The 15,113-nt window shown below is 38.9% G+C and overlaps 1 protein-coding gene and 1 pseudogene across 3 annotated transcripts in view; one reads left to right on the top strand and one right to left on the bottom strand.

The window, feature by feature from the left end:
* The window catches only part of Chrm2 (cholinergic receptor muscarinic 2), a 157,235-nt gene that overhangs the window by 65,170 nt on the left and 76,952 nt on the right, over positions 1-15,113 (top strand). The window contains exon 1 of one of the 3 annotated variants that reach the window (XM_004629053.2): positions 10,805-10,877. The exons of 1 other annotated variant lie outside the window; for it this stretch is intronic. The gene's annotated coding sequence lies outside the window, so the exon portion shown is untranslated. Of the gene's footprint in view, positions 1-10,804; positions 10,878-15,113 lie in introns of those variants that run through there. One more of the 3 variants, XM_023712885.1, reaches the window with a different exon arrangement.
* Positions 1-15,113, bottom strand: part of LOC101568374 — a 111,420-nt pseudogene that overhangs the window by 30,880 nt on the left and 65,427 nt on the right.

Here is a 15,113-nt window from a genome sequence, read left to right as displayed (position 1 = left end):
TGTGTGTGTGTGTGTGGCCAGCTCAGCCCACCAGGGGGCGGGGCTGGCTGGCATGTGGTGCTGGGGGATTGAACCATGGTCCCTGTGCTTTGCCAAGCTTGTTCCAAGTAGGTGCTTTAGACCACTGAGCCATCTCACCAGCCCCATAGACAAATTTTCAATTCAGCTCCTGAAGTTTTCTGAAGTTTTCTTTTGTTTAGGTGTCTCTTATTTATTACCTTCCCTGGCTGTTGTTTGTCTACTTTTTGACACCTGCTGTCCTTCCATGTGCATTAAAGATTCTGGGATGTGCCTTTAATTTATTTTAAAACCTCATCAACTGCATTTCTGAAATGCAGTGGGGAAATTATGAAAATGAACATGGTACTAATCCCAGGCCACTAAGCCCAGGCACATTGTGAAATGAAAATGGTAACTTTGATGCATTTATTAATTTTTAAAATTCTCTCTTCCTTTTGTTTGCTTTCTGCCTCTAAACTTATTTATTTATTTATTTGATGCAGGGTCTCACTATACAACCCAGACTCATAGTGATCCTCTTGTCTCAGCTTCCCCAGCACTAGGATTACAGGTGTGCACCACCATGCCTGGTCCCGGTGGCTGGCACGGAGGCACGCCATGCAGTACTAGGGATCAAACGTGGGTCCTTGTGCTTGCCAGGCAGGTGCTTAGATCACTGAGCTGTATCCCAAGCCCCATTTTTAAATTATTACCTGCTTATATTTCACTTTTCTCACATAATTTTTCTCCTTTCTTGCTTCCTTCTTTAAATGTTCAAATTGCTTCTCTTTTTAGAATCACTCACTGTATTCTTCATTTGTTCGTGTTTCCTGCATTCTGATGCAAGGATGTAATCGTATACCTCTTTGCCTCCTGTTGATACATAGACATGTAGCCATCCTCTGACCGACTGGCAGAAGAGAATGGCTATTGGCTGCCCACAGGGTCAGGGTCAGAAGGGTGTCCTGAGAGATCAATTGTGTCTCCTCTGCTTCTGTACCACATAATCAAACCATCAGAGCTGCTCTGCACAGACAGGCCACTCTGCCGTGACAGAGTGATGAACCTTGATGGATGGTGAGTGGCTGTCAGTTTTCTCCGGACCCAGCATTCAACCTCAATCATCCATCACTATCACCCCATGCCCCCTAAATACAAGGCTTGCCTAGGAAAGGTTATGAGGCAGGATTGGCTTTTTAAATTTCCATCGCATCTTTGAATTTAGAAACTTTCTTACTTCAAAATAACTGAGTTAGCCAATAAGTCAGTGTTGTAAACTTTAAGGTGTCTAGCCTAATACAAGCAAGGAGAATCAGCTAGCAATGAATGCATAATTCATCTCACACTCAGTCACAGAACAGATGCAATTGCCTGCAGAGTTCTCCAGATTTCTTGGGCCCTTTCAGCTCCGTTGGCTCTTGTGTGCACTTCGGTCATGACAGTCATCAATCTTCAGCTGCTCCTTCACCTAGAGTCATTTCCTCACCATTCTGTATTCCTCAGGGTATCTCAGATGGGATTTCAAATGCTTTATGGGGTGCCAAGGAGTCAGTGAGTGCAGCTCCTGTCAGTGGACGCAGAGATGCAAGATGCCTGCTATTCTGGTAGTTGTGTATTTTGTGGCTGATTTCCATGTGTTTTTCATCTTTTCTACTTTTCCAGCTTCTCTCATGTCTGGCTGCCAATACATTGTATTGCACGTCCTCCTAGCTACGATAATGACCCTCTCTGCCTGGCCTCTCTCCCTCTTTTTGCAGAAGCACATTAACGAATTGAGTAATTAAAACCAAGTGATGGAGGGGCTTACGAGCCATCCCGATTTTGAAGCTAAAAGAAGACTCAAAGTGAAATTACAGAGCTTGGAAACATAAACTCTATCATATTATCACTAGGATGCCTGTCACTCATCAGCTCCACCTTGTATATTTAAACCATCCACATGTTTGAGGCTCTGTAGCATTTAGACATTCCAGCCCAGAATACGTCTGAGAAAACAGGAAGCTGCTGCTTCAGAAGCACAAGCTTAAAGAATTGCTTCATGTGTTTCTTTATTAAAATGCCAAATCTCCTTAACATAACATTCAACGTCCCATGGCCCTTTTCCTGTAGCTTATTACCCCAGTGTATGGTTTTCCACATCTCACACCACTGCAGCACACTCTCCACTCGCAGTTTCCCATATTCCTACCCTCCGTAGCCTCCACCTCACCGCATTCCAGCTTTTCCCCACCACTCACTATAGCTGACAGGGTGAACTATAATTTATTTTGCAATAGTTGAGCTCAATGTTATAAACCTGGAAAGGGGTCCCCAACAACTTCCTCAGCAACTCCAAGTGATGGCAAAGTTCTACTGACGCGGTCAGCTTATTTGTAAAGGTTCTGTACACTGAGGTTTCTTTCCTTTCCTTGAAATTTTGTGTTGATGGAGAGCTTGGTACAATACCGTTTGGGATTCTATCAGAGGAAAATGCACTTTATGAGGGCATGAAAGAAAGTCTCTTATAGAATTGCTGAATGTGCTGAGTTTCACCATATTTATCAGTGGAACAGGGATGATAATAGACTTCCCTTCACAAGATTATTTTTATGATTAAGTGAACTATAATATGCTACATGCCTGGCAAAAATTAACCTATGAACCTTCACCACACTGTCCTTTGGTTGATCTAGTGGAACAGAGGGTGATTCAACCATTAATGCAAATCCAATGACAAGTTTTCTCGAAGATGCTTTCTTTAAATCATCTATCTACACAAATGGCACAGAGAAAGTGCTATTACTTCTTATAAAAACAGGCAGAACTCATAGGTTATAAAAACAAATAATGCTACTACTCAAAGGAGTTATCTTTTTTCCTAAAATGTTTAGCAAAGTGTGAACATCCTAGGTCCGATTTTGTGTTTGGGTGACCAAAATTTCAGGGCATGGACTGCAATATATTCTTACATAACCCCAAAATACATTCATTGTGGTCTCTATACAAATGTATTTAATGACTCATACACAAAGGTTCATTGTTATCCATTGATGAGTTATTTCAAACTAATCAGTCATTTACTCTCATTTAATCAGTATTAGACAGAGAGAGATGAGTAGATTCTTAAGAAGACTTGGTCATGAGTATAGTTTCCACATTAAAAAAAAAAAAACCTCATACAACATTAAGAAATTCAAAAGAATCTATCCACCAACATTTCTTTCTCTTTTTAAAATCTACTTATTTATTTATTTGGCACAGGCTCTCACTATGCAGGTTGGACTCCTAATGCTCGTCCTGGCTCAGCCTCCCCAGTGCTGGAATTACAGGCATGTACCACCACACCGGGTTTCAGTGGCCAGCATGGTGCGCCTGGGCTTCCTCGGCTAGGAAGACATGTGGTACCTTTGTCCTTTACTTTCCAGGCAGGCACTTAGACCACTGAGCTATCTTCCCAGACCAATAGTTTTATAGTCATAGTTCATTCATGGATTCAGCAAACATTTATCTATTTGTTACTAAATACAGGTGATTAAAAAATTAGGGATAAAGGTATATAAGATTGGATCTTTTCTTTTAGTAGCTAATACTCAGCCTTTGCTAATTCCCAGCTTAGAATGAATCAGTCAGATCTAAATGTGACCCATCTCATGTGCTCTGAGTGGCCCTGACTACATCCTGTTACTTCACGTGAACCAAGCACCTTATTTCTACTAATAAAGGGTAGGTTTGTGTGGCTTTATCTTGACTGTATCAGACATCAGGTTGCTGGCTGAATAAAAGCTCAGAATGCTCTTTATCTCAAAAACACTTGAACAAGGTACTGCACATAAACCATTCAGGGGTGATTAAACTCATGTTCCTGGGGGAATTTCAGGCTCAATAGTTGTAGAATAGATATGATGTCACAGAACAATTAAGTGGTAAGCAAAAGGAAGTCTCACTTCTCAAAGAGTATGTTAACTGATATTCTTTATCATTTTTTGGTTAAAAATTAGAACGATCTAAAAGTATGAACAGCTTCACAAAATGATATAGCCATAATATGAAGTGGGTGTTTTTGACAGATAGATACCTACAGTCCTCCAAAATCTCCTGTGTGTGAGAAGGTTCCACCCTATAAACTGAGTAATGGGAAGCTTATCATTGACACTTATCTCTGCAAAAATATTAAAGGGTTCTCACTCAAGACGTTCAGATTTCTTTGTCTTTGACTTTATTTATTTATTCATTTATATTTTAGGGAAGGGTCTGCAGGGTGTTCAGGGTCTCACTACTAGATTGGACTCTTAGTGATCTGCCTGTTTACAGCCACCCAAGAGCTGGACTGATGGGTGTGTGCCACCACGCCCAGTCTGAACTGTCATCTCAGTGTCCCTAGGTCGGGGCCAGCACATCAGGCCCAGGGATCAAAGCCCCTGGCTCCTGCACCTCCTTGCAGGTGCTTTAATCCACTGAGCTATTTGGCTGGCCCTTCTTTGACTTCTTGTACCTATTTTCTTCTCCTAATTTCATGCCTGACTCTAAATATTGTCTTGTCTTTACTTCAGCCCTTCACTGAATGCTTGTCGCTTGCCATTTGTCTTGGGGGGGACATGTGATTTTTAAATTGTCTTGAGACTTTGCCCTGCTTTCCCCTAAGTTTCATTTGTAATCTTACACAGAAATGTTTATTGAACTCATATTTCCAAGCCCCTGTGATATGTTAGAAAGGAATAGACTGCTGCTTATAGACAAGTAAAGTGAAGCCCATTTTGCTACAGTGTTTGGGTTAGAGTAAAAATCAGCATCAGTGTGGAAATCCATGCACTGCTATCCCATCACACAACTGTATCTTGGGTAAGTTTTTAGTCTCAGATCTTGGAGTTTACATTTGAGTCCTTCCGCTCTGTCATTAAGGTTTACAAGTAGCTTGCTTATACTATGTCTTAGGATTGAAGCAGTAGTGTTTGCATTGATTTGAAAGTAGTAACAAGAAAACTTGCAGGAGAGGTGATGGAAACAGATGATATTAAACCATTTCTTCATATGAAAGAAATTAACTCTTTGTGGAAAACGAAGGAGCCCAAGGAGTCTGTGGCATCCGCCTCCGTTTCCCTGCGTACTTCAGCTTGTGCTCTGAGCAACCAGAGAAAAGGCAGTGATCCTGCTTGCAGTGTCTCCTGATGGTGCTCCTGCTGCAGCTGTCAGATGTAGGGAGCCTTAATTGACAAAATTCTATTTATACCCAGGGATAAACTTAGAAAACCAAGCCATGCTGCCTGCCGAATCTATCACATTCAGTGGGTCCCCTTGTTGCAGTCTCTGTCACCCAAGTGCCAGAATCTACAGTGCACATTTTCTGTTTGCCTTTAAGTTATTAGATGGTTCTTACCTTGGAACCTGCTCATTCAGAAGCAGAAACATGGCATGTGATGTCGGACAGGCCAGGTTTGAATTTTGTCTCTATTTTGAAAAATAATTTTAAACCAGCGTATAACTACTTCATCATTTAAGTGAAGAGTGCAATGGTCTCTACCTTACAATATTACTATGGGGATTAAATAAATCCTTGTATGAAGGACTCTTAAAGCGGTGCCTATATATGGCTTCCAAGAACAGAGGATCTGTCAAGGATCTCCAATGTGCTGCTCACATTACACTGTGCTATGTGACCTTGGATAAGTACCAGAAGTCATGTGATCCACAAGTCTCTCATATATAAATAGGGGATGTATGTGCAGTAGAATCTTTTTGATGCAATACAATGTTTTAACGGTTTCTTTGAGCCCCCAAAATGGGATCATCATAACTCTCAGTTGATGGAGTCCCAGGTACTACCACTTTTAGAAAAGCAGAGCTATCATAATGAGGAAATTACCTATATTCCTAAAGATTCCTCAAAGAAGCAGTAAGGCCCATAGGAAGTACTTATGCAATAATAGACAAATTATAGTACACATAATCCTATAACAAGGCCTCCTTTGGATAGTAGTTCTGAAACTACAATGTTAGTCACATGATAAACTAAAGTGAAACTGGATTAACAGAGGTTTTTTTTTTTTCCTTAAAAAAGTGCATATATCTTTGTCTCTTTCATCCACATTCCCAATTTAAATACATTATCAGAGTAGGAAATTTTAAAGTCTGTGCAGAGAATTTTACTACCTCACAAATGCTACACATAGTAGCATGATGAAATTCATAATGCGACAATTGTATTTAAATGAGTTATTCCTAGGAAGTGGGCTCATAAACTGGCTCTTGTGTCTCTAATATACTGTGATGTCTCTGTTATGAAGGGTCTCCAATGGCCTGAGTAGAAATCTGGTTTTATATTTCATATCTCACCTTCTTTCCCAGAATCCAAACTGCTTCTTTGTTATGGTTTGTGTCTAGGTGCCCCCCCCAAAGCCTCATGCAAGTCATGGGGCACCTTCTGGAGTTTGTGACTGATTACTGTGGGTGTGGATGCTGCACCTGCCCTGGGGCAGGTAATCTGCATTACAGTGTAAGGTGGGAAGAGAAGCTAGAGGCTTGAGCTGCTGCTACCCCTCCCTTGCTCTCTTTTTGCTGCCACCCTGAAAGGTTGCTCTCTGCCACGTGCTGCTTTGCCTTGGAGCCAGCTGAATATGGACAGAAACCTCCAGTAACTGTGAGCTAAATAAACCTTTCCTTCCTTCATTTTGGGTTTCGGGTATTTGTACCAGCCACAAGAGAAGAGTAACTGAGACACGCTTCTTCTGTGATGTTTTTTCAAAGATATTTACATGGAGTAGATCAGGAAATAACAAAATCAATAAACAAGAATAAGAAACATGAAGGAGGAAAAGGAAAAGGAGAGGAAATTCGTTATAAAGGTTGAACCAAGAATCAAGTCTCAACTTCCTGCTTGTATAACTGTGGATGATTTCTCTAACTTCTCTGACCTTTATCGTTATCACAAGTAGGTGGAGGTCACAATATCTGCTTTATCCTATCATGTGGGGAAAAAAATGTTAAAGGTGTCTTTCACAGAGACTGGAAAGTAGTAGATGGTCAGTAATTTACAGTGTTTTCTGAGTGCGGAGGGAGAGAGATGCACATCATCTATTATGTTGGTCCTGGAACATGGTCATGTGCTTCATAACTCTTCAAAACAGAAGCAGGAACAATGTTGTTAATATTCATCCACTTTACTTGTATTCATCGTAAATAATGAAACTGATTGAGTTAGCAGTGCGCCTATTCCAGCTGCTATTTCTTCCAAGATTATTTCGTAAATTCTCTTTGGCAAAGAATTCAGTCATGATTTCAAAAGTGTGCCGCAAAGGGGGTAGGGCTCTGCCGTTCCTGACAGTTCCCTAGATTGGAAAGAGCCCATGCTTGTGAGTCAGATAGCTCATTTGAATGCTAACCAAACCATGCCTGGCTTCTGTTTCAGAGATAAAAGACTTAAGCTTTGAGAATATGTAACTTGAGATGGAAATGGAAACAGAAATAGTGGGGAAGGGGAGATGGCTCAGTAGAATAAGCCCTTGCCTGGCAAGCGCAAGGGTCTGAGTTCAATCCCTGGTTCCGCAAAAAAAAGAAAGAAAGAAAGAAAGAAAGAAAGAAAGAAAGAAAGAAAGAAAGAAAGAGTGCCTATCTCCGGGGGGTACTTCCAGGGTGAAATAATTTTACTCAGGTGCATTTCAGGAAGATATCTAACAGTATCACCATGGATGTGGACCGTTGTTATTGATTGAGGAGCACAGGAAAGGGCTTCCTTTCCCCTGAGGTCCACAATGTAGCACAAAATATGGGGTGAGAGGAAGGAATCACGCTTCCCTTTCCTTTTATCGCCTACCAACTTGTTCTTGGGAAGCAAAACCAAATTAACCTGTTTGAATTAGTCAATTACCTTAATTTTGTTTGTATGTGTGTTTAATGTATTTGGTACAGAGTCTTACTATGCAGCTCAGAAGCCTAGTGATCCTCCTGTTTTCAGACTCCTCAGTGCTGGGATTACAGGCATGCACCACCATGCCCAGTCTCAGTAGGAAGGCTCAGTGTGCCCGTGGGTGGGGCCGGTGCAACCTGTGGTGCCTAGGATCAAACTGCAGTCCCTGCACATGCCTAAGGAGCCACTTAGTCTGCTGAGCTATCTCCCTGGCCCTAAGCTTCTTAATTTTGGACTGAATTAAAAACACTGGTATCCTCTCCTTTTCTTCAAAGTTTTTTCTTTGTAAACAATAAGAAAATTGTTGTGTAATTCACTCATTTTTTGGAAGTCTGGAGATACAACCCAGAACCTTTTACCTGCTCTGCTGCTGAGCTACCTCCCTGACCCTTTTTGTTTTTATTTTGAGAACATTCCCACTAAGTTGTCCATGTAGGTCTTGAAGTTATGATCCTCTGTAGTAACTGTAATTATGGTTGTGTGTTACCATTCCTAGATTGCTCTTTGATTTTTGTGGGCATGTGTATGTGCCAAAGAAAGCTGTTATGTGTTCTGCCTCAGCCTACTCAAATGTTTACTAACAACCCATGGAAGCTGAAAGACACAAACATATATGGTAGCTACCACCTCACCTTGGGTTCCAGGGTGGCTTCCCTCCAGGTTCTGAGAAAAAGAGGGAGCTCTCTCACATTTTGGAGTGCCTTTATTTCTTCCCTCTTTCTTGTTACTATGAGGCTCATCTTTCCGAGACTGCCAATCAGATGTTAGCATAAAAGCTCAACGGGCTGCTGTATGGGGAAAGATAATGTACATGTGGGCTAATGGCACAAAGAAAACCTCAGTGGCATAAGAGTCAGACTCTTAGAAGAAATGCAAATATTTGTGGAACTGAAAAATCAGTAAATTTGAGGAGGAGGGGCTGTATACTTGTATGTTTTATTTTCAAATAATAGAAAAGTATATGCCTGTTTATCAGGAAAATTATTAACTAGAGGGGTAAAGTAAATCTCAGAGTCAGTAAGAATATGAAATGGAGAAACAAAACAGTGACAAACTAAGAAAATGAAAGGGTTAATGTCAAACCTGTCTCATCGCACTAAATATGAAAGGACTGAATGTTACATTAAATGATAGAAATTAGTACATTGGATTTGAAAAAGAAGACTCCTAAAAGCATTATGAAAAATCATTAAAGCAAAGAAAGCAAGCTTAGAAATTGAAAGCCATTATGGCTGAAAATCATAATTCAACTAAATTTCATTTTCTTCAAAATCAGTTCTGTGGCTGGGGAGATAGTGCAGTGGTCTAAGCACCTGCCTGGCAAGCCCAAGTGCCCAGGTTTGGTCCCCCTTACTGTATGCCATGCAGGCTACATGGCCCCTGCATGTTCCCTCTGGGCCACCAAAACCAGACATGGTGGTGCATGCCTGTAATCCCAGCTCTGGAGAGGCCGAGACAGGAGGATCACTATGAGTTCAAGCTGTATAGTAAGACCATGTACCAAATAAATAAAAGACTTTTTAAAAATTAGTAAAGAAAAATAATCAATTTTGTTCACATTATGAAGATTGAAGGAAAAGTAGGCCTAGACTTTACTGGCCTATGCATTTTCTGAATTTTAAGTTGCATATTGTTCATCAGTGTTTTTTGGAACAAATATAATGACACCCACTTGCCAATGATACAGTAAGTTGTGGCCAGGTGATAGCTTTAATTTGTTAATCTGGAAGAGACTTTCACAGGACTCTCAAGTCGCTGGGCTTTGTTTCTCCAGCTACTACTCTGGCTAACAGGTAGAGTCCCAATATTTGAGCTGATGGGATATTTTCTTCTTTCGATGTGTAATATTTCTATTGTATTGTTTTTCTGCTATCTATACTTAAAAATCTTAAGTTAAATATATATTTAAGGGTCACAGAGGCATTTGGAATAAAATTTTTCTCAGTAATTGAAATTCCACATTATTTGCAATTTCATTTTGTTTTATCATCTTCAGGTTTAGAACTTCCATTTTCTTTTTGGCATTTAAAACATATTTTGCTATTGTGCATTGTTAAATGGCTGTATGATTGGTCATCAGGAAAGATTTCAAAAGTATGTTGTGGGGTCTAACTTCTGGAATATAGTTGCACTTGTAGAAATGGCTCTGTATCATTATTGTGTGTGTGTGTGTGTGTGTGTGTGTGTGTGTGTGTGTCTCGCTGGCTCAGCCCACCCTGGGGACAAGGCTGGCATGGCAGGTGGTACCAGGGATCACACTGTGGTCCCTGTGCTTGCCTAAGCAGGTGCTTTAGACTACTGAGGTATGTCGCTGGCCCCTCTGTATCATTATTTGCAGTGTAACACAATCCTCAACTAATTTTTTTGCACATTAAAATTGAAAAAAAAATCCTACTCTGGAAGACTTAGACTTTCATTTTAACTAATTCAATAATTCTGCAACTGAAATTACCAATGTTTTACACATAGATTTTTAAAAATAGCCAGAAAAATGCTTACCTCAAAGTCTTTTCTCTGTTTTATTTATAGGAATCTTGAGATATACTAGGATGTTAATCATAGAATTGTTCTATTGTAAGTGTATGTTAGTAAGATCATTTTAATTCACTCTAGGTTCCAGTGCCTCAGATATGTGTTTGATTAGTGTTTATAAAGATGATTAGAGCCTTCTTATAATAGAAAATTTAAAATTTTGTCCTTCTTATTGATGAACTTAGGTTTCTGGGGAAGTGACACTACTTTAGCTTTTTATTGGGTTAAACTGCTGTGGACACAAAGACAGGGGTTTTTGTTCCAGCAAATGCTCAGTGGGAACAGCTGAAACTTGCTGAGAGATAATGCACTAAGTATAGCTGTTAGGTGATAAAGACTTTGATTCCTAAAATGGCAAACCTCAAGTCTCAAAAAGCAGCAGAAGTGGCCGGAGGCAGTAAACGGAACTGGGGAGAACCCCCTGGAACTTTGGAGTTGTCTTTGGAGGCCATAGAGGCCAGGTAAGGTACGTTCTATAGGGACAGAGGCTTGTTGGTGGCCACGACTATAGATCACACAAAACATGATGCTGTAAGAAGAAAGATCTGCATTGATAGTATTTGTACAGGATATCAAGTTTGCCTCTTGTGCTATGAATGACTACTACAAAGACAACAATATGCAATGTATTAATTGTTGCAACTCTCCTACCAACGTGTTCTGAAGCTGTCACATTGCAATTTTTTCTCAATAAAATTAACAAAAAAATAAAAGTAAAAAAGAAAACAAATCCATGATGTTGTGTTAACACTGTTAACAGCACTCTATCTTTAAGTCCCAAGATCCTTTCAAGATTTCTGTTGTCTCTGTGATGTCAACTCCTGAACACACCTGAACTGCTTGTCTTTGAGTTTGCTGACTTGCCCTGTAGGGTCTGGACTTTTCTCCTTGAGCTGATCACTAAAGGCTGCATTTGGCTTCTTAATATTTTAAGTATGCTGTTTCAGTGATCTCATCCAGAAAGGTGACTGAACAGTACCTCTGGACTCCTCAGTGGTACTCCCCAAACAAGAACATCCTGTATACACTTAAAACCCAGTAGGTGTCTACAGAAGTAAGCAGAAGTTAGTTCTGTTGTGTTGTGTGGGTCACTTGTTGCTCTAGGGTTGCCTCAGGCAATCCCAAAGAAGATGAGGGGACCATATGTCCGAGATATTTGCAGGAGGAGCCCTTTCTCGATTTATTTCCAATATTGATGATCTGTGTAGATTACATTTGCTGACTAACAATAAACATGATAATAATGGAAGAGTAATCAGGTTCAAAATTTATATTATGGGTGCTGTAAAAATAAAAAAGCATATAGAGAAATGTGATGAGAAAATATACCAGCAAGTTAACAACATAGTACACACACACACACAAAAAATGCCAGAAATGCAAAATTAATGAAACAGGTTAGAGAAAAAAAAATAAATTTTGAAAAGTTATATAATCAATCAATTGAGTTATTAATTAAACATTTCCACAAAGAAATGCCCAGTGCCAAGTAGTATCACTTATAAATTCTATGAAATTCTTTTTTTTTTTTTTTTTTTCTTTTTTTTTTTTTTTGTGGAACCGAGGATTGAACTCAGGCCCTTGCACTTGCCAGGCAAGCACTCTATGAAATTCTTAACAGAAAAGTTAATAGAAATTTTTTATCAACACTAAAAAAGCAAACATGGAGAGCATACTGTGCATTCTTTTCTAGGAGAGAAACCCTCACTCTTGTGGTCAACTGATTTTGGCAAAGATGTCAAAAGATTCACTGGGGAAAGAATTGTCATCTCTATAAATGTGCTGGGAAAACTGGACATCTGTGTGCAAAGAAATTCACATCACTTCCTTAAAACATACACAAAAACTAATGAAAAATAGATTGCAGGCTCAATGTGAACACTAAAGCTTTAAAATTCAGAGGGAAACATGAGTTTGGCATAGTGAAAGATGAGTTAGGCAATGATTTCTTAAATACAATATGAAAATACTAAAAGGAAAACATTGATCTTCTCTAAGTAGAACACATTTTAATTTCAAAATACCGTGAAAAATACAGAGAATGAAAGGAAATTTACAAATCATATAGTTCACAAAGATGCTGAGTCTAGACTATGTAAACAATACAATTTAGTAACAAAAAGACAAAAAAACCTCATTAAAAGATAAGCAAAGAGGATATACAAATTGTCCATACATTTACTGTAGTCATGACGAGGAATGATAATGATCAATATCAAAGGGAAATGTAAATGAAAATTAGGATGAGATACCATTTCAAACACATGGAGATGTACAGAAGTTTAAAACCATATATTGTTGGTAGGAATGAAAAAAATTTTCAACTGCTTTGGCAAACACTTTGGATACTTTCTGAAAAATTTAAATAGAGAACCACCATATGACTCAGTATTTCTAACCCAAATGAAATGAAATTACATGTTCACACAAAAGCTTGTGCATGAATATTTATGATAGTATTGCTCATTACAACTAGAAAAATTTCCCACACATCCCCATTCCTATCAGTCAATAAACAGATAAAGTATGGCATCTCATGCAATATAATAGTCTTCATCAGTATAAAAGAATTCAGTGTCAATATGTGGTATAGTATGAATATATCTTGAAAAAAAAAGCCAGACACAAAAGATCACACGCTATATAGTTCTACTTACATTAAATTCCAAATAAGGCATATCTATAGACATAGAGTGTACAATAGTTAATTAAGCCAGGTAGGTTTGGGAGCATTATAACTAAACTATGTATATATAACTATATTTATATTTAACATATAAACTATATATAATTTATATATTTCCCTTCCATTCTTATTATTCTAGTCATCAAACCTTACATTTGGACTCTAAAACTGTCCTCTCTGGGCTGGCACGATCTCCCAGTGGACTAAGCCTAAGCACCTGCTTTGGCAAGCACAGGAACCAGGGTTTGATCCCCAGTCCCACATACCATGCTGACCCCATGATAGGGGCATGCTGAGTTGACAAACAAATCTGGGTGTGGTGGCACATGCCTGTAATCTCAGTGCTGAGGAGGCTGAAAACAGGAGGATCACTATGAGTCCGCATAGTGAGACCCTATGCCAAATACATAACTGAAAAAGAAAAATTCTTGTCTCTCCTTTTCTCCTCTTGAATTTTCATTCTTATATTCATACCAGTACTTCACAGCATCATCTCTTCTGACCTGGATGACTGAAGTTATTTTCTAACTACACTCTATAGTTTCTTTAAGTAGCCTTATTCTCCAAATAGCTCTTCTGGCATCTAATCGCTGCTTTAAAGTTTTAGGTTGTATTAGTCAGCATTATGTTGCTGAAAAATAAACAACTGTTAAAGAAAGCAAGTTGCATTTTGGCACAATAGTTTTAGAGGTGCTAGCTGAAGGGCAGCTGGCTCTGTTACTTTTCAATGTGTGATCATGCAGGAATATCATGGCAGAAGGTCATGTTAGGAGAGAGCTCCTCACCTCAAGGAATCTGGGAAGCAAATGAACAAATTCAGAGAAGGATACTGACAAGAGAAACCCTTCAGAGATGCCCTCATGACTTACTTCTTCCACCTAGGTCGAATTTCCCAGCAGCCCATGTACCTATGAACTCATCAAGGGTTCACCGTGAAGAAGTTAGTGCTATTATGATCCAGTAACTGTAAAAGGCTCACCTGTGAACACATGAGTCTTTGGAGGGAATGTTTTAAATCCAAACTAACACATAGAGATATTTTACAAGAATAAAATCCAAATTCTTATTTTTGCCTCTTAGAACTTCCTCTCTGAATGTTTACCAGTAACCTAAATTGTATTCCTTTTTAGCCATCTAGATCCATTTTCTTAATCAACCTAATTCTATCCTTTCTCCAACACCCAAATGTTGTTCATTTTTCTATCTAGCATTCCACTGTCACTTAAATTTTACCATTTAAGAAGATGGTGAATAAGGCATTATGTCTATATGTCCAGATTCTCTGCCTTCATGAGTCTCAACCTCGCCTTTACTTTGAAATTATCACTGCATCTAAAAAAGTACTTCTTAAGTCTCACTTTCATAGCTTCTGATTCCAACTTTCAATGGTCACAGCAACTGATATCCAACTAGTGTTGGCCACAAGTTGGACATAAACAAAGCGTCAAACTGCTCTATATAACTTTCATGTGGATTCATAGTTTCAGAACCTTAAACTTAGTAATTTTTTAACTCTATGACTCATCTCATCCGTAGTACTTTGTGCAGCACCTAACATAAAAATATGCTTAATCATCTTTGAGTAATCACTGCTTTATTATAATTCTTTGCTCTGCTATATTATTTTACTAATTTCTTAAAGAATTTAAAGCATTCAGACTTAAATCTTTGGACCATGATATATGGACATAAAAATATGATCATAGGGTTGCCCTTAGGATGTTCTTCCAAGTCTCCCAAAAAAGAAGGATTGATTAAGATCAAAGTAAAGCAGGACCTATGCAACAAGAGTTGTAGCTTTTTGGTCTGAGAAGTGCCCAAAGTATGAAGACGAAATATAGGAAGTAAAGCCATGCTGTTATGTTGAGCTGTGGGGGACTCAGGTCAATAATTTCTGACATCGCCAGTTAAACAGTAGACCCAATGCTATTATGGGCTACTGGACTCTTTTAGAATATTTTGCTGAGTTTACACACCTATAATATTCAATAATGGAACTTAGAAAAAATGGGATAT

Source organism: Octodon degus, unplaced genomic scaffold, assembly GCF_000260255.1.
Source record: "Octodon degus isolate 3935 unplaced genomic scaffold, OctDeg1.0 scaffold00027, whole genome shotgun sequence".
Taxonomy (NCBI): Eukaryota; Metazoa; Chordata; class Mammalia; order Rodentia; family Octodontidae; genus Octodon; species Octodon degus.
This window is presented reverse-complemented; position numbering and strand designations above follow the sequence as displayed.